At 36.5% G+C, this 19,478-nt stretch overlaps 1 long non-coding RNA gene across 5 annotated transcripts; it reads left to right on the top strand.

The window, feature by feature from the left end:
* Positions 1–4,657: 4,657 nt before the first annotated feature.
* LOC122027900 lies at positions 4,658–14,928 on the top strand. 5 transcript variants are annotated; one of them, XR_006124568.1, is made up of 6 exons: positions 4,658–5,054; positions 6,013–6,169; positions 6,283–6,635; positions 6,734–6,838; positions 6,938–7,067; positions 14,662–14,928. It is a non-coding gene; the product is annotated as an uncharacterized LOC122027900 (long non-coding RNA). The 5 variants fall into 5 exon arrangements; XR_006124565.1 differs by lacking the exons at positions 6,734–6,838; positions 6,938–7,067 and having other exon boundaries at positions 6,283–6,325; positions 6,502–6,635; XR_006124567.1 differs by lacking the exons at positions 6,734–6,838; positions 6,938–7,067 and adding an exon at positions 13,641–13,701.
* Positions 14,929–19,478: the final 4,550 nt, after the last annotated feature.

Raw genomic sequence — 19,478 nt, 5'->3', positions numbered from 1 at the left:
TCTCTCTCACCGCCACTCTCTATCTCACCCATAGTTTTTCTTGTGCTGACACACTCTCTCTCTCTCTCACCGCCTCCTCTCTTGCTAAGACTCTCTCTCTCTAATCGGCTGTCTGCATCTTATCTCTCCCTATCAAGGACTCGTCCTTACGGACTGGATCAGCTAGTAGGATGTTTGAATGCTTGCATCGAAGGTCGTAGGGTCGAGGATCGTCAGCTACACACGAGCGTAAAATCTCGATCTGTTGTGCTTAAATTTCACTTAAGCCCCAGTCACCTCTCCCGCCTAGCTTAATCATGATTTATCTACTTTGGATATATGTGGGGTCAGACCTAAGGAACCGCTAAGATGACGATTCCACTTTTTACATCTCCCTATCAAGGATTCTCCCTCTCCCTCTCCCTCTCATATGCCGACTCTCTCAATTCCTTTGTAAGATAAGCTAAATTAGATTAAATTGATTAATTATATTAATTTTGGTTAATTATATTAATTAAATCTAATTTATTAGTTTTAATAGATTAATTACTTTATATAAGTTATATAGATTAAATGAGTATAATGAGTATAAGACATGACATACTAAAGTGGAGATTTTGATAATTTTGATAGTAATAGAAAGTATGGAATGATATAGACTTCAGTAAATGAGGATATACAGTCAGCATGCGAGGTATTATGGAATGAATTGTACATTTTTGCATAGTTTTAATTTATTTTTTGCAAAAGATTATTTTTAAAATTTAAACTTAAATAATAATTTTATCGTTGTTGGGATTTTCGGATTGTGAAAACTTCGCATCGCGAAAACCCAAAAAGCTCCAAACCCAACGGATCCGTGCAAAGAAAAATTTTCGAAAACTTACGAATATAAATTTCAAACTAGATCTACTCCTAGATCTACATAAAAAGATTTTATACCTTCGATGCGTGCCCTTCGCGAGTCCCGCTTGTCCATGGTACGCCGGATCTCGAGATTGTCAACGTAGACAATTCTCTAGAAGTATCCACACGAATAAGATGTGTTCTCTAACACACAAGGATGTAGAAGAGAGCACCACAAGTGTACTAGCACTTTCTAGGGCTCTCGGGTAGGATTTAAAAGGGAGAAATGAGAGAAAGTAAAAGGAATCTCATACACTCCTCTTGATGTTTCAACTTCCATTTGGGTCAAGTCAAAATTGACCAATTCTCTTCCTTGTTGAGTTAAATCCAACTTTTGATTTAAGTCAATTTTAATTTAATGAATCTCAATTTATTAATATAAATTGACTCAATTAATCAAATTTAAATTAGACTCATTAAACAATTGAATCTAATTGAGTCTAACTCAATAAGTTTAATTTGAATTAATCTGAATCCAATCTTTGGTGCATCATATGAACCTAATCCAATTAGTTCATCATATGAACCTAATCTCCATCCACTTATTTTTTTTTGTGTGACCCAATAGGTTCTTGTAACGTTGGCAATGTTTCTAAACTCCTTTAAAAACATAAGCAATGAGCGGCATCTAGTAATACATCATTGCTACCCAAGTTACAAGAAATGTTGAGATCCAACATCACCTTGCGACTATTAATTGTGACTTCTCATAATATATGACAAATGCCCTTCTATCATAGACATCTAGATTGATCAATGTGAGACATAGGCCGTGTCATCCTCTGATCAATCTAAATCTTGAACTTTAAGTAGACTCACTAAATCAAATGAGCTCAATATCTTATATTGACTCATTTTGGGTATGACCATGCACTTCGAGGTCTCACTCTATAAAGAATACCGATGTCTCTCCCGTCATATAGGAGGGATAGATCACATCTACATCACTCACATTCCTCCACATAATTTGTTACATACCCAGTAATCGCCTTCATAGTCCACTCAGTTACGGGTGACGTTTGATGAAACCAAAGTACATAACTCCTTATGTAGGGAACCATGGTGACTTCAGGTCTAAGGACTAGTAGTCATACTAATAGCCACATGAGAAAGTATATGACACTTATATAACGATCCATGATACTTTCTCATGGCGGGTCATTCAGTATACATTCTCTAATGCATACTCATGTGTTAACTTGATATCTCTATATCCATGACTTGTGAGATCAAGTCATCGAGTTGACCTACATGCTAGTCCTATTGCATTAACATTGTCCCTGAATGTTATTACTCGACTAGGAATGATTAAGAGTAGTGTTTCCTATATCATCACTATCGATTCAACCAATCGATTGATATAGGTAAGAACCTTCTACTAAAGGACGTTATTATATTTAGTTTATTTTTTGACACCAATACAATTAAGTATAATAACTAAAAATCAAATGCCTTTATTTATATATAGAATATGATACAACAAATCCAAAATACAATCATCAAATGATTCCATTTTGATACATGAGTCCATTTTGATGTTTTCATCTTAAGTAGATTGTTAGATGAAATAAGTCTAATTATTTAGTTTAAATAGATTAATTAATTTAAATATGTTAATAAATTATATTACTTAGGAGAATAAGATCAATTAAAATGAATCAAGTAGATTATCCTATTGAATTAATTAAATTAATTAAATTAATTTTTTGAATAATAAAATCTAATATCTAAGTAATGAGTTTAATTACATTTAATAGGTTAAATCGGTATATTAGATAATCTTAATATAATTAAATATATTATTTAAATTCGATTAATAGGATTAAATAAATGTAATCAATGAGTTTAATACGATCAATTAAATCTATTTAATTTCATGCACTATAATTAATGAATTTCTTAAGATTAAGTAGGTTAATCAGATTATTTAAATCTAATCAAAGAGTTTAAATAAATTATTATAATTGGATAAATAAAATTGAATATATTAGATGAATTAAATTCAATTGGTTAATTAGATAACTACAATCTAAATAATGAGTTAGGTAAATTTTTATTAATGAGTTTACTTAGATTGAGTATGTTAACTACTTTAATTGAATTGAATTAGTGAGTTCACTCCCCTCTCTCATGTTAGAGCATCTCCAATTCAAGATGCATGTAACTACTTTCTCTTGTATATTAGAGCATCTCCAATTCAAGATTTATCTAACTACTTTCTCTCATGTTAGAGCATCTCCAATTCAAGATGCATCTAACTACTTTCTCTCGTATATTAGAGCATCTCCATTTTGGAGACACCCTTAAACATGAATATAAATGTTTTGAAAGAGGCTTAAATTAACATTTGAATTTGGCCCCGATATTTGCATATTTGCATTCGAGCTAAAAGTCACTCCCTCCCTTTCTCCTCTCTCCTCTTTCACACCTCCCTCCTCTCTCCTCTCTCCCTCCCATCTTCTCTTTCACAGAAAAACACACTCTCTCTTCGCGAAACAAGTCTAAACGATGGAATTTTGGGCTGAAATTTGATATGTATATAGGTCTTTGAATTCTGCATGTGCCATAATACACGGATCCTGATTCAGAGATCCGAATCAAAAGTTATGAGCTTTGGAAATAATTTTAATATAATTTGACGGCCATATAGATCATTGAATTCTGAATGCTTGTGCTGAAATGGAAATTGATTCTGAGTTCCGAGGCAAAAGTTATCAATAGGGGGGGTAAAAAAATTTTCCGGGGCCTGGAAAAGGGCCTAAACGATATTTTTTGGACAAAAAAATTGGCCATTACGGTGGGCTAAAGCCCCCTGTAACAAATATAGATCTCTAAATTCTGCAACCGTAGCAACTGACCGTGCCTCGTTTCGATTTCTGAGTCAAAAGTTATGACCTTTCAAAGTTTTCAAAATCACCGTAACCCCTTTTTGCCCCGTTCAACTTTTTTTTTACACCTTCCGCCCTACACGACACTTGTAGATCTTGTAATTCTCTTCGATTTGATATATTGGGGTGCCCCATAATTCATCCCCAGTCAAAAGTTATGTCCATTTGAAAGAGGTTTTCCGACTCATATAGTTAGCAAACCGAAATTTGAAATCTGCTCCGAAACGTGCCCGAACCTTGGTATTTTGGCTTGAAATTTGACGGGCGTGTAGATCTTTGAATTTCCCATGTCGCACAGCTGACAGATCTTGATTCCGAGTTCCGAGTCAAAAGTTATTATGATTAAATAGAATAAGTTACTTGAATTGCTTGGAATAATTTGATTAATTAAATTAATTTGTTTAAATAGAGTAGGTTAATTAAATCAAACTAATGGCTTTAATTTGATTAATTAAGTTAATTTAATTAATTAATTTCCTCGATCTTTCTCCCATGTTCTCTTGCTCGATCTCACTCTCAGAATTAAAAGTCAAAAGTGACAAATGGAAAGAGACAAGAGCAAGACATCGACACGTGTGAAAAATAACATCTCACTCTCTGTTGGGATCAGATGTCTCCGAGTTCCACCTTAGTAAGAAGGGAACTTATCTTCACACTGTTTGCTCGCCAGCTTGCCATGCCCAAATCTAGTTTGTCTCGCGGCGCACCATAATGATTCTTCCTCGTCAAATCCACCGTCCGTTTAGATTGGATCAGGCTAACCCCGCGCGGGAATAGCTCCCCAAATTCTTACCGACTGATCTCCATCAGATGTCTTCTGTGTCTCTGCAGATGGCGGGAAAAGAAACACGCCTCGCCCCGCCCGCCCACCCCCACACCCAAACCCTAGCTCTCGTTGATAAGACACTTCGCGGTTCACACCATGCCCTGGATTTTGGGAGGCCATCGAGAGAAGTCGCAGTCGCAGCGATCCTTCCTTCTTGACGATGAGGGGGATTTTATGCCGGTTCAGATGATGGTGGTGATGAAACGGCCTGCGAGGCCAGAGATACATAGGGTCCTCCATGCCGGGTGCCGATGCCACCGGCTCTAGGGCTCTCTCATCTGGGAAGCGGCTTGCCTGCAGTTAACAAGAGCACAGATGCGTGGCGTGCCAGGAGGATTTTGGTGTCCGTGGAGCGCCAGTGCTCCTTTGTGGGAAGGGGGAAGATGGGGAAACAGACCGCCCTGGGTTTTTCCGCCGAGTCCAAGCTGCAGGAAGCGCTGAATGCTGCCGTTGTTGTAAGTCTACCACACAAGCAGGATGATGACCTAGACGAGATTCTTGAATTTTCACTTATTGTTAGTCTGCCCTGCCACGATGGTCCCTTTGCTTACCTTTCACAATATCGTCTTCACAAATAATCTGGCTTTGTGGGTTTTATGATTTTAGACAGTCTATACCAATAATCTGGCTTGATTTTATGGTCCTACGGTCTTTCTTTAGAAGTTTGCATGCCAATATGCTTCTTCATTCCCTTTATTTGCCTCACACTATTGTGAGATATTTATACTTCTCCCATTTTATCCCTACTGTGACTGTAATTTATCTACCAAATTACTCTATTGCACATGCACGAAAGAAGATTTTTTAGGAACTGTATTCTTCTTGGCCTAGTGTTATGCAGAGTCCCTGAGCAAAATGCTAATCATGATGCTTACAACAACTCATATTACTTTATTTCACATGCACGAAAGAAGATTTTTTAGGAACTGTATTCTTCTTGGCCTAGTGTTATGCAGAGTCCCTGAGCAAAATGCTAATCATGATGCTTACAACAACTCATATTCCAAAAATGCAATTACTATGTGTGATTCTAGTAAACATATCAGAACGTGTGTTTAACGAATATGCATTCTCACCCACAAATTTCAAGACAGTTCATGTTGAATGTCGGTGTTGTTAATTATGAAGCTAAACAGAATGCCCTCCAAGAAGTCATGGTTAAGCCTATCTCTATTGAAACACCTGATCTCCATGTTGTGTTGACGACTCACTCAGTTTCATGGATGCAATTTATTCTATAGATGTGCTTGCTGAGATAATACACCATTTTATCATATTCTCGAAATATACAAAAATTGCTTGATTATGGATGATTATATATGCATCATAAGACTATAACCAATGAAAACTTGTGAGGATAATAAAATTACATAGTTGGACATTAAGAGCGTGTTTCCTATGTGTCGATGACAGGAACAATTTCCCGGTCCCACTTTCCCGCAACAAGCATGATAGGGACTTTTGCAGAAGGATCTTGCATGGGATTTTATCAGCAAACAGGGAACTGAATATGTGATTATGCCTTGGGGATTTGATCTACTAAATTCTGTACCATGTTTTGGATGCCAAGGTATCCATGATTGATCATCAATGTTTTTCTTTTCCTTGCATCTTTTATCTAGTTTTTTCTGCTTGCATTATTTCTTTTACCTTTAAATTTACCTTAGTTGTGGCTGTTTTCAGGGCCATCAGGGTTGTGTCAATGCCATTGCATGGAACGCCAAAGGTGAGTTTAGGCCTATTGACTTGCGGTAGGTGGCCGATGCTATGGAGATTAAAGAACTGAAGCACATCTTGCTTTTAACTCTTAGCTGATCTGCATTATTTAGTTTAACAAATAAGTTTGTTTTTGACGACTACCTACTTTTGTTTTTTATATTCAACTTTAATTTACTCCTGCAGATCAATATATGGAGTTACAATGACAGGGGCTATTACATAGTATTGAAACAGGTCACAATGCAAATATATTTTCTACAAAGTTTGTTCCAGACACATCTGATGACCTAGTTGTATCAGGTGCAGGTGATGCTGAGGTATTGCTTAAAGTACAGTTGGGAACAAATTTTTCTTTCCTTTTTAGGGACTAAATTTTTAGTTTAAGCTGATTGTATGGACTTCCACTAAATATCAGGTAAGAATTTTCAGTTTATCTCATTCAAGCAGTAGGTCTGCGGAAGCTCCCTTAGAACCAGTAGCATCTTACAAGTGCCACACTATGAGGGTCAAGAAGCTAGCTGTAAGCTTCTAACTCAACAAACACTAGTATCTTATGTGAAAGTAGAATGAATCTTTCACAGCAAAAATCATAGCTTGGTCACGTATCTTTTTGAATTAGGATTGGGACATCTCTTGAGGTTTTGAGGTCATGTTGGAGCTGTTAGGTTCTCAGGAATGGCCTATAGCAGTCAAGTTGAAGGATGAGGGTGTTCACAGAGATTCGATGAAGCCCGATTGTATATTAACAGGTATATATAAGGTTAATTATCTCTGGATCCGTCTAGTTAAGTATTTCTAGACTCGCTCGATATCAACTGCGAGCTGTTGGATGATTAAGTGAAGCGGTGGGTATAGTAAAAGAGGTACATATATCATGTTAGGTACACATGTGTCATCAATAGGAAGCTAATGCCTATAACTGATGCAACGGGTCATCTTCCTGAAGCATTGGTGCTATTATCTAAAATAAGTTTAAGGCTCGAAAGCTTGACAAGCATTAAATAGTTATAAGATTTACTAACCTCCACTCCGTGGAGGATCAATGCCATGGTGGGGGTCAAAGTCAAAGTCCACTCTCCTATATCGTCGATTGGTTGGGCAACCCACTTGCTCGATCGATATAAAGAATCTTCGGTCCGATATTATCATAGCTCGGCCATGCATCTAACTTTTGATGCTCTTAAGAGCCAAGTATTGGCGATGCACACGTCGAGCGGTCAGCTCCCTTTGACTTACATCAAATCAGAATCGGCGAAGTGGAGTCACGACTGAGCAGATTATACTCATACCAGGCTTCTCGCTCAGCATTGTAGCGTAGCTCGGACAGTGGAAGGTTGGTCGAGCGACTCTCTTGCTCTGTTCAGTAACAGGCAAAAGGAGGATTCGACTATATCCTTTTGGAAACCAGAGCTATCGACAAACGATATGGTTCGCGGCATGAGCAGGTAGAGGATCGTACGACGGAACCTTCCCCATGGAAAGATATGAGAAGTGTGCATGCATTGGGAAGCGTGTACGCGCGCTGTAGGAGTCCTATATAAAGAGGTCCAAGCTTCGGCGGAGCTACATCCACATTACTATTGTTATTGTTCTTCTACTTCTTCGGCGGAGCACATAACTCCACGCATAGAATAAATAAAAGTCTCAAGTCAAAAGATCAGTTATACTTATTCATAAGAGGAATAACTAATGATGCTTAATATATAATTTATTTTTGAGCGAGTTGTGTTTAGTGTATTTCTAAACTCAAGGCACTCTCAAGTACAATTTGGATATCCATCTCTCGGTCTATCTCGACCTAGTCATACTCAGTGTTGATTTAGATATTCATGTCCCGTCTAAATATCTGTCTGATCAAGGACTATTTTAAGATTAATATACCTATTAATTTGTGAGATTTTATCATTAACTATATATGTACATAAAAGTAAATAATTAATAATAATTACTTATTTTTATTAAATAATTATTCACAAAATACATAAAGAGTGTCTTGACTCTTGACACACAAGTGCATACACTAACAATCTTCTATTTGCACTATTGCCAAACACTACGGACTCAGTCTTACGCTCCTCATATGGGTCTCATGTTTCTGTAGAGGTAAGACCTTTGTGAATGGATTTGCGATATTCTCGCTGGTATCTACTTTGCTAACCAACACATCACCTTTTTTATCAGTCTCTCTAAGGAGAGGATACTTTCTTAGTACATGTTTGGATTGTTATTGAGACCTTGGCTCCTTTGCTTGTGCTATGGTTGTATTATTTTCACAATATAGTACAATTGGATCAACAATGTTAGGAACCACTTCAAGCTCCGCTATGAAGTTCTTGATCCACACAACTTCCTTTGCTATCTCTGAAGTTGTTATGTACTCGGATTCAGTTGTTGAATCTGCAACTGTCTCTTGCTTGGAACTCCTCCAACAAATAACTCCACCATTTAGACAAAACACATCCTTGTAGTGATTTTAGATCATCCTGATCTGTTTGAAAACTTGCGTCAGTATATCCTCTGACGACTATTTCCTTGTCTTCTCCAAAAATATTAAGAACATTCTCTTTGTTCTTCTAAGATACTTGAGTATAGTATTTATCGCAGTTCAATGACTCTCTTCATAATTTGATTGATATTTACTCATCATGTTTAATGCATATCATAGCATACATTATGAATCCTATAGTCGAAACATAAGGTATCTTGTCCATTCTACTTCTTTTTTCATGTGTTCTTGGACACACCGAGATGCTTGTTTTACTCCATAAATAGACTTATTGAGTCTACATAACTTGGAACCTAAGCTCTCGAGTCTCTCTATGTATCTGATTATCTTGAGTACATGAGACTCAACTTGGATTCCTTCCTCTAGCATTGTACGAAATAGTGCTCGAGAGGTTTTATACCTCTCTACTCTCGCACTCTCTTGGAAGAGCTTATGCAAGTGCTGATCAATCTCCCTAGCACTCATGTTCTCATGATGTCTCTGTAACTCGAGAGACATAGAAGACAACATGATACATTGCACATCCAGTGCATCTTCTATATACTAAGAATAATATGATTGATCTTCCTCAGAAGTATTGGGTGTAGGTGATTTTAGTGGTTCATCTTCGAGCACGTAAATTTTTCTCTCGTATCTTAAGACAATTTTCAATTTCCTATATCAATTTAGGTAGTTGGAACCGAGGAGGATATTCTCTTTCTCGATAATGCTTCGTAGTGATAAGGTACTTCTGTTTGCCATCTAAAATTTAAAACAGAGTTTCAGTATTTATGGAATATATTTAATAAAGGTCTTTTATAATTCTGATTATTTTATTCAAATCCAACAACCCTCACTGTTAGAATAAGGAATTGATTAGTAACAATTCCTAATAGGATTAAAACTCTGAATCATATAGAATGCACAAAGTTGAGCTGTACCTACATGCTACATTCATCAAGTAGGCTTTAACTTGTTAATCACAAATCTATGTGATTTTCGGTATGGTCTTGTTGAACCTTATATTCTCAACATTTTTTTTTTTTTAACTCAACCCGAACCCGACCCGAACCCGAGTTCAACCCAAAACACCTCACCTCGAACCCGACCAACCCGATCAATCCTAACCCGACCCATACAACCCAAAAATCCCATTCAAAATGATTTTTTTGGGCTTTTTTTCCTATAATTTTTCACTTTTATCTCAATACTCCAACATTATCATACAAACATGATATTAATATATATAAAAACATCTAAATTTTTAAAATAAAATTTAATTTAACCCCAAATAAATCCACAAAACCCTATATTTAAGTCAACCCGGGTCAATCCGAACTCGACCCGACCCAACCCGAAACTTTTTTACTCTGCAACCTTCCAACCCGAATTCGAAAATGCCCAACCCGAATCTGATTTTTTTTCGGGTCGACTCGAGTTGGGTCGTCGGGTCGGGTTCTTTTTTGACACACCTACGACTTATGTAAAAATTCTAACTATTATCATAGTTATTAGTTGAGGGCTTTTATCAGTTGACCACTGCACTAGCAGCACGTCAACGAGTGGCCGAGGGCTCCCAATGGCAGAACAAGGAGGAGAAAGACAAGTACATTCTTCTATGGTGGTATGGGATCTGTGAGATAAGGGATAGGTACCTAGGAGGAGGCGATATGAAACATCCCCAATTTTTTTTTGGAAATCTCTCTCATCAACTTCTAATTAAATGATCATCATTCAAAACCTTTAAGGATACTATCATAACCAATGGACATGACTGTATCAACATATGTTTATTAGTAAGAACAAATAACTCCTCAACATACTCCACCCAAAAGATAAAGAAACAAAATCTCTTGCGGTAACCCCAGTATGCTCTACACTCCCGGACATCGGACAGTATCATATGTCCATCTCGCCTTCTCGTCTACTCTGTCCGTAGGTCATCCATCGTATCCGGAGACACATCCTCACCTGTAATGTAGGCATCATGAGTCTACAGCCCAGCAAGTAAAATTCATCATGTATTACAAGACATCCATAAAGTAGTAGAGATAGCTTCTAAAAGTCAAATAGAGAAACAGAACATATCCTAATTACAATATAAGAAAGATAAACTTGTACCAGTGATACTAGAATGAATATGTCACATATCCGGTAACCACAATTAGAGCCAGTCAACAGTCCCATGAACCTAGAGGTACCTCGTAGAGAACATGCATCCAGTCATATAGCCGAAGCTAACCATATCAGTCAAGTTTGGATGGGCCCTCCCCGGAGCTCATCTCGGGTCACCCATCCCGTACTATCACCACATATGCTCATACTCATCCAATTAGTTATATAAAGAAGCATAACTTACTTTTAACATAAAGCACCCTACCAAATATATTTACATACTAACTCCAAAGCTATGAGTCTAATAAAGAAATATTAAATCAACTACTCAAGCCATCCATCAACGTTTGCATTATTCTATAGATTATGAACTAACAATTCAATTCAATCACAGTCATCAGTTCCATTCTGTACAGTTCCGTTGAATTCAGTTTTATTCTGTAACAGTTCCATAACCAAGAACAGGATAAATTCTTAAAAGAAACCGAGTATCAAAAATCACCTTATCATAACAGAAGGAGTCCAAATCGTCCCTTAAGAATAAAACTGTTTTGAAATCAATTTACAACCTACAGTACATGATTTATGCATAAACATTAGCATAGAAGCAGTCAAGGGTCTATTCACCGCCAAGAACCATACATAACCATAGCATACCGATCATCATAAATGCCCTAAAATCTTGCATAAATGAGAACCAAACCCGTTAGAACCAAAACCGAAAATCCAAGTCTGTTCCCATCTAGGTGTTCATTTGCCAAAACAGATCACGACAGAAATCGAATACCTCCACAAAGAACTGCTAGCCGAAACCAATCCATCTTAGCGTTGCAACCCAAAGAGCCGCAAATGACATGTTATCGACGAACAGAATCATCCATGAAAATCAACTCGAAGTTATCGCAGGAACCAACATGCTAGAGCTTCACAAAATCCAAATCACAACTCCTTCCGTCAACTAGCAACTCTGCCAAGCATTTCATCGAACAAGTATATTGCAAAACACCCACATCAGCAACAACGCGGTAGAAATCCAATCAAAACTCGTTCACAATCAACCAAACATTTCAAGATACAAATTAAGAACGTTCCAGTAGAAATCGAGCCCATCAACCACAAAAATACACTTACCAAACACGAAATCTAGAAATCAGGCGATTCCACAGCACTTCAACGAACCTTCGATACGAATCAAAACATCACCGAGGAAAATTAGAGTACAAATTCCAAACCGATTCACCACTCTAAATCAAAGAAATCATCCAAAACGTCAGCAAATCTCACATATTAACCCGACACAAGCATTCTCCGCATAAGAAGGAAACACGAATTCCTTGGTTAAAATCAAAACATCACTGTCACGACCCTTACAATCAACCGGAGCTCACCTCCTATACCTTAGGGATCCCGTGCCAACATAATTAGATATACTTGCCTTTCCCTTGTTTTCCCCTTCCTCGTGCCACCTCCGAAGCCTTCGCACCATGGCAGAATCGCTGAGAAGATGGTTACAAGTTTCCGCGTCCGATCGCGCCATCCTCGGAGGAGAATCACCGCGTGAGATGGCTTCTGGCCGAGTCTCAGAGCACCGCCCAGAGTTCCGTCGGCTAAGAGGCGGAGAGGAGAAAGGGAGCGGCGATTTTGGGAAGGCACCGTGAAGAATCAACGAATTTGAGGGAGGGTGTGTGAGAATCGGGCAAGATTGGGTTTATATAGCCTAGGTCATTTAAATCCTAATCCTAAGAAATTGAGCTCAATCAATTTCTAACTTAAATGAAATATTTCTAAACAGGCTTTCTTATATCCAATTATATTCCTTAAAATCTAAAATAATTCCCTAAAAATTTCAGTAACCTCCCTAAATTCATATCAACTTAATTCCTATAAATTATCCATGAAATCATATTTATTTTTTTCCTTAAAATAATCTAATTAGATTAGATTTTTATCATTTACACCTTTATCCATATTTTTGGTACCTAATAACCTGATGTATTTATTTTATACTCATCCAAGCCATACAAAATTTATAATTTACCTTACCAAATTTTCTTTTAATTTAAAACAATTAATTTTGGGATATTAAACGATATGTTTATGTGTGATGTTTGATTTGATGATTGTGTTGAGGTTTAATCGCTTTTCGAGATGTTCTTGCTCCGGCTTGTGATGTTTTTTGAATTTTTTGCTGGGATTTTAGGCATTTAAGATAGTATAGGGTTTTGTTCGGATTTTTTCAAGTAGTTTGGGATTCTAGATCAAGATTTTGATGGATTTTGTTGGATTTGACGATGTTTTGAACCTTCCCATTGCTCTTGAAAGTTTTGGACAGATTGTTGGTGGATTTATTCTTGATTGATGATGCTTTTGCTTCTTATTGTTTCTAAAATTTCTGGACAAATATTTGTTTGGTAATTTAAGCTTTGGATGGTGAAATTTTGCTTCTCCTTGTTGCTTTCGAAAGTTCGAGCAGAGTTTTGTAAATTAGGCTTTGATTGATGATGCTATTACTTTCTTTATTGTGTTCGGATCTTTGGCCATGTTGTTGGTGTGTTGACCTGCATTAAATGCATTTCTTGATTCTCATAATTGTTTCTGCTATGTCGAACAAATTTTGGATGTAATAGGATGTGAACCATACTAGACAGATTTAGGAAAATTGGGATTTTGATTGATGATTTCCTTATCATGACTTGATACTTGTTTCTTCTTGTTATAATAGAGGATGATGTAACAGATGGTGAGTGGATTGGGGATTTGTTCCAAGCTTCTAGTTCCAAATGGTAGAATGTGATTTGAATTTTGATGTGTTCTTGCCTATTGTTATAGATTTGGAACACTACTAGATAGATTTGATAGTGAACTGTTAAGATAGAATTTGAGTAATTTCGATTCGAGTATAAAGTTGTACTTATCTCTTTCATGTTGGATGAGGTATTGGACATATTTAATAGTTAGTAACACCTTTGATGTGTTCTAGTTTGTTATAACAAAGATTCATATTTTTTGATACTATGTTTACTTGTCGATGTTTTCAATATGTTTTAGTTAATTTGAATTGAGTGGTGTCTGTTTTATCTTGGATTTGAGTTAGAGAGTTGCTAGAATTAAAGGGTGTGTTAATCTCCTCATGATTGATGATTTTGGTATTTTAGATTTTCTGCTTATTTGATTAGTTGTGGTTTTAGTGTGTGGATTGCGTGCAGGTTGATTCAATGGTGATTTGGGTTCTTTCGAGTTAGATATGGTTCTTACTTTGTATATGCATGTTTCTATCTTCTTTCAAGGTAGGCATATTTATAAAATGAATATAATGTGTTATGGATACAAGTATAATGTGTATTGGTTATGTTTTTTTTTGTGGTTAATTGGATGGATATGAGCATATGTGGTGACAATATAGAATAGGTGTTTCGGGATGAGTTTCGAGGAGGGTCCGAATAAATATGATTGATTGATTGATAATGTAATTTATGTTGACTTTGATTATATAATTGTATGTTTTTCAAGGAGGTACCTCTAGGGTCATGATTATGGATTGAATGATTGGTTATAACATTGTGACACATCCACTCTTATTAGTTATATAGGTTTTTTTATACATCGTATTTTCCTTCTTTATTTTGTCATTGAGTTTAGATTCTATGCGTACTAGTTACTGTTCTCGTTATTTCATGGATGTCATATTTTTAATATTGGATTGTATTTGCTGGGTTTGTAGATTTATGATGTTTATGTTACAGTTGAGGGAGATATTTCTCATGATATGAAGGAAGGCATGCGAACGGAGTAGACGAGGAGGCGGGATGGACGCATGACACATTGTTTAGATATCTTAGGAGTGTTGTAAAGACATTTGTTTCCTTATGAGTCTTTTCTTTATTTGTATGAGTTGTATTAGTGTTTTCTTTGTTCTTTGTTTTTGTTAAACTCTTTTGGTTGTGATGTTACTATTCATGTTGGGTATGGTGGTCCATTTTGATGGAATTTTTATTATGGTTCCAAGTTTATTTAAATTTGTTCAAAAGGTCTTTTAGGAGTTCTCGGTTGAGTCGTTGATAATCTATAAACAAGGGAGGAGGGATTTCATATAGACAACTCCTCTTTCTCAGTTGTTGGATTACTCTATCAATTGAATGAGTGAGTTTCTACAATTCATCTAGCATACTTCTTACAAAATTTTGGAGAATTTAAATAGGTCCTGTGCCTATTGTGCCAGTGCTCTTCCTCTTAACTCACCCTAAATCATGTGATTGTTGTAATTGTTTCGGCAGGGTAGTTTTGTGAATAACATCCGAGAGGATTTTATCTTTTAAAGCTCTTTCAATGTTAAGTGTATAATTAAGTCCTTTTAACTGTAACTCTAAGTTTTTTTTCCTCTTTGGGATTGTAGCATTTGACGAGTGTTTTGTAGAGTCTTTTCTAAGTTAGTAATAAACTCGGCTTGTGATTTCATCCTATCCAGTAGTTGAATGAGTTCGTTGTTAGGGACGTTTCAATGCTAAATGTATAATTAAGCCCTTCTAACTGTAACTTTTAAATTTTTTTTCCTCCTTTTGGGATTGTAGCATTTGACGGGTGTTTTGTAGAGCCTTTTCTAAGTTAGCAGTAAACTCGGCTTGTGACTTCATCCTATCCAGTAGTTGAATGAGTTCGTTGTTAGGGACGTTAGAGGCAACTTGTAATTCATTCAAAATAAGGAAGTTAAATTAAAAAACTTATCGCAGTGGTTTGATGATTGTGGTCATCGCCACGCTTAGTAAAGGTGCTTCTCAGATGCGCTTGAGATTGCAGCCAAGACTTAGCTAGGGCCCCCTTTAGTTGTAATAATTCATACAAAGCAAAGCTAGAAGTTTGATTGATCAAAGATGGAAATCCATGGCCTTGTTGGAATAAGATGGAGGGATGAGGGGAACTTGTAAATGGTGAAGAAGAGGGAGGAGGATCATAGGCTTGTGAAGAGAGGATAGGAGAAGGGAGACTCACTAGTAGAGAATCCTGTTCAACGGGTGTTGTAATAGATCTAGAAGTAACTGATTTTCTACAAGGAGTTCTTTTAGTATGAGGTCTAGTGGAAGAGGAAGGTAAAGCTAGGAGAAGAGCCAATGTATCATCAAGAATAATAGGTGTCTCCATCAAGTGCTTGGAGTGGGATAGAATTTTATCCTTGACGCGTCTGTCAAAGTCCACGTCGATCATGATAAATTTTGAATTTCGGGCGCCCAGATCCTAAAAATCAATAGAGTTGATTTTTTTGATTCGGGCCCTCTGCTCTGGTGCTGTTAGTCTTGGTCCGAGTTTTCTGCTCCACCTCTGCTTCCTTTGGGTGATTTTGGTCAGCCGGAATAGGATTCACTCAAACCCAACTTCCGGCATTCTCAATCTACTTTTCGCTCCGATTTTTCATCTTTCGGAAATGTCGCGTACCTCATTCTCGTTCGTTTGTGCACTCTTTCGCAGCACCTTGTCCCTCAGATTCACCGAGTCTGTCAGTTCTCTCCTATGTCGTTTTTCTCGCTACCTGCGTCTTTTGTTCGATTTTTTGTGCTCCTAAGCTTCTACACATTTAGACATAGGGTTAAACACAATAGGACTTAACTTAACTTGTTTGATCATATCAAAACAATCTTGAGGTACCAACAATCTCCCTCTTTTTGATGTGAGCAACTCAAGTTAAGTTAGGGTAAACCAATATAAAGTATTATAATATAAAAATAATAAATTTTACAATAATGTGCAAAAAGTAATAAAAATTTTAAGCTACCTTTCTCTAGACTTATTTCTCTCTTTTCCTCTTTGATCACATAAAAAAATGAGGTATCAACAAATCGAAGGGTAATTTTGAGTTTCAAATAATTTTGAAAAAATTTATCAAGCTTTTAAAAATTTTAGAAATTATTTTGATAAAAAAATTTATAATAATTTTAGAAACTTTAATTGTTGCATAAAATTTTTTTTTTTAAAAAATTTCAAGTAGAAAAATTTTCTAAGTTTAAAGATAAAAAAGTTGTGCAAAGTATAAAATAAATTTTGGTAAAGCAAAGTTTATAAAATAACTTAAGTTAATTTTTTTTTAAAAATTAATTTTGTAGAAATTTATGGAAACTAAAGCTGACACTAAAAAAAAAAGACTAAGTTAAAATTTTTTAAGATGAATTTTTTTTTCTAAATTAAGGATACTATAAAATATTTAAGTAACTATTAAAGTATTATCTAATTTTAATTTTAATACTCTATTAAGTAGTCAATTAAATATTTTATTTTAATATTTGATTTCAAGTTGTGGTGAGACACTAAATCTTCTTGGTTATTGGATCATCAACCACTTCTAGACAAAGCCTTTTAAAAAAATTCAAACGTTTAATTTTCTCGCTGAAAGCACTAAGTTTAATTCAGGTTCAAGTTAGACAAGACTTTGAAATCCAAAATAGGTTCCTTCTAACTGGATTAATTAGGAATTTTTTTGGAATGTATTTCTGAGAAATTTTCCTAAATTGTCCTGTGTGATATTTAAAATACTAATTTAAATTATATCTTCTAGTATTTGTACTATATGTGCATGTATGATTTTTAAAATTTTTATTTCTTTTTGTAAATTATCATTTTCTAACTTTAATTTATCAAAATATTCTAATGGACAAAATTTTGTTAGAATTAATTTCATCTCTTTAATTTCCTTTTCTATTTTACAATAATCTTTAGTTAATAATTTTATAAACTCAAATAACTTGTAAGGTAGAAGTTGAAAATAATTCTTTTAAGGTAATAGATTTTAAGTCCTTAGAAGTTTTCTATATCTCTAAGGAATGTATTAATAGCGTACCTTAGCGAATCTCGATTGCTTATCTTTTTTTCGAGATTTGAAAGTCTGTTGATGAGCTCCTTAATCCTCGAGTGAAGGTGTGCAATCGTTTCATCTTCTTCAAATCGTAGGTTGGTGAGATGGTTGCGAAGTAAATTTCGTCTCACAAGCTTGGCTTCGAACGTTCCTTCGTGTAGCTTAATAAACTTTTCCCAAAGCTTCTTTGTGGAGTTCTAGGTACTGATTTGGTTGAATTCCCCCTCGAATTTCGATGGGTATATGCACTAACTTCTTTACAACATTAAAAGCTCAGAAAAGAAAAAGCTAAATGAAAATTGGAATGTGTACAAGTGTTGTTGCAAGAATGCTTGTTCTATTCTATCTTTTGGACCAAGGCTGTATTTATAGCCTTGGTCGGGGCGCCTACAAGGGTTCCAGGCGCTTGGAGAGGGATAAAATTTTATCCCCGACGCGTCGGTCAAAGGCCACGTCGATCAGGATAAATTTTGGGTTCCAGGTGCCTGGACCCTAAAATTTAACAGGGTTGACTTTTTTGATCCGGGCCCTCTGCTTCGGTGCTGTTCGTTTTGGTCCGGGTCTTTTGTTCCGGCTTCGCTCGCTTGGGTGATTTCAGCCATCCGAAATAGGACTCATCCGAACACAACTTTCCGTCTTCTCGAGCAACCTTCCGCTCTGACTTCTTGTCCCTCGGAAATATCGTGCGCCTCCTTTTCATCCGTCAGCGTACTCTTCCGCAGCACCTCGTCCCTCAGACACACCGAGCTCGTCGACTCTCTCTCGTGCTATCATTCTTACTAGCTGCGTCTTTTGCTCAACTTCTTGTGCTCCTAAGCTTCTACATACTTAGACATAGGGTTAAACACAACAGGACCTAACCTAACTTGTTTGATCACATCAAAACAACCTTGGGGTAGTGTGCAGGAGAAGCTCAGTTAGGTTGACATGCCGACCGGATAGCTGACACGAAATCCAGTTAGGTCGACGGGCCGCTCGAATAGTTGGCATGAAGTCATACTGGTCGACGAGTTGATTGGATGTTTGGCACGATGTCCAACTACGTCAATGGGCTGACCTGATAGCTGGCACGAAGTCCAGACTGGTCGACGGGATGACCAAATGTCTAGCACGAAGTCCAGACGAGTCGATGGATTGACCGAATGTCTGACAGGTAAGTTAAGGCAAGTTACTAGAGGGGAGTGACTTGGTGAGGATGTGTTCCCGTTAGGAAATTTAGGTGCTGATCCAACTTAGAGTCATTTCGGAAATTTAAGTTGAGATCTTGACTAGATTTCGGTCTCGGTGAGATGGAATATAATTACTACTCTTTTTCTTTAACTGTGCTAACTTTTGTTTTGTAGGTAGTATAACTTTTTGCTTCAGACTAACATTTTCTTGTAGGGAAAGGGACCTCTGGAAAAAGGTGGTCCGAATGTCTGGAAGGCAAATTTTATCCATCGACATAGGATTAGGCAAACTTTTTGCTTCATACTAACATTTTCTTGCAGGAAAAGGGACTTCTGGAAGAAGGTGGTCCGAATGTCCGGAAGGTAAATTTTATCCATCGACGTAGGATTAGGTTTTGGGTTTAGCTAATCGACATAGGATTACCTAATCGACGTAGGATTAGGTTTTGGGTTTAGCTAGTTGTTGATTATGTGATCAGCTAAACAATAATATATATGTATATGTTGATTGATGCAGGATTTTGAGATGGGACGATCATTACGATGTAGAATT

The sequence above is a fragment of the Zingiber officinale genome, chromosome 10A (genome assembly GCF_018446385.1).
Source record: "Zingiber officinale cultivar Zhangliang chromosome 10A, Zo_v1.1, whole genome shotgun sequence".
Taxonomy (NCBI): domain Eukaryota; kingdom Viridiplantae; phylum Streptophyta; class Magnoliopsida; order Zingiberales; family Zingiberaceae; genus Zingiber; species Zingiber officinale.
Note: the sequence above shows the minus strand (reverse complement) of the source record. Positions and strands in the feature narration are given on the sequence as shown.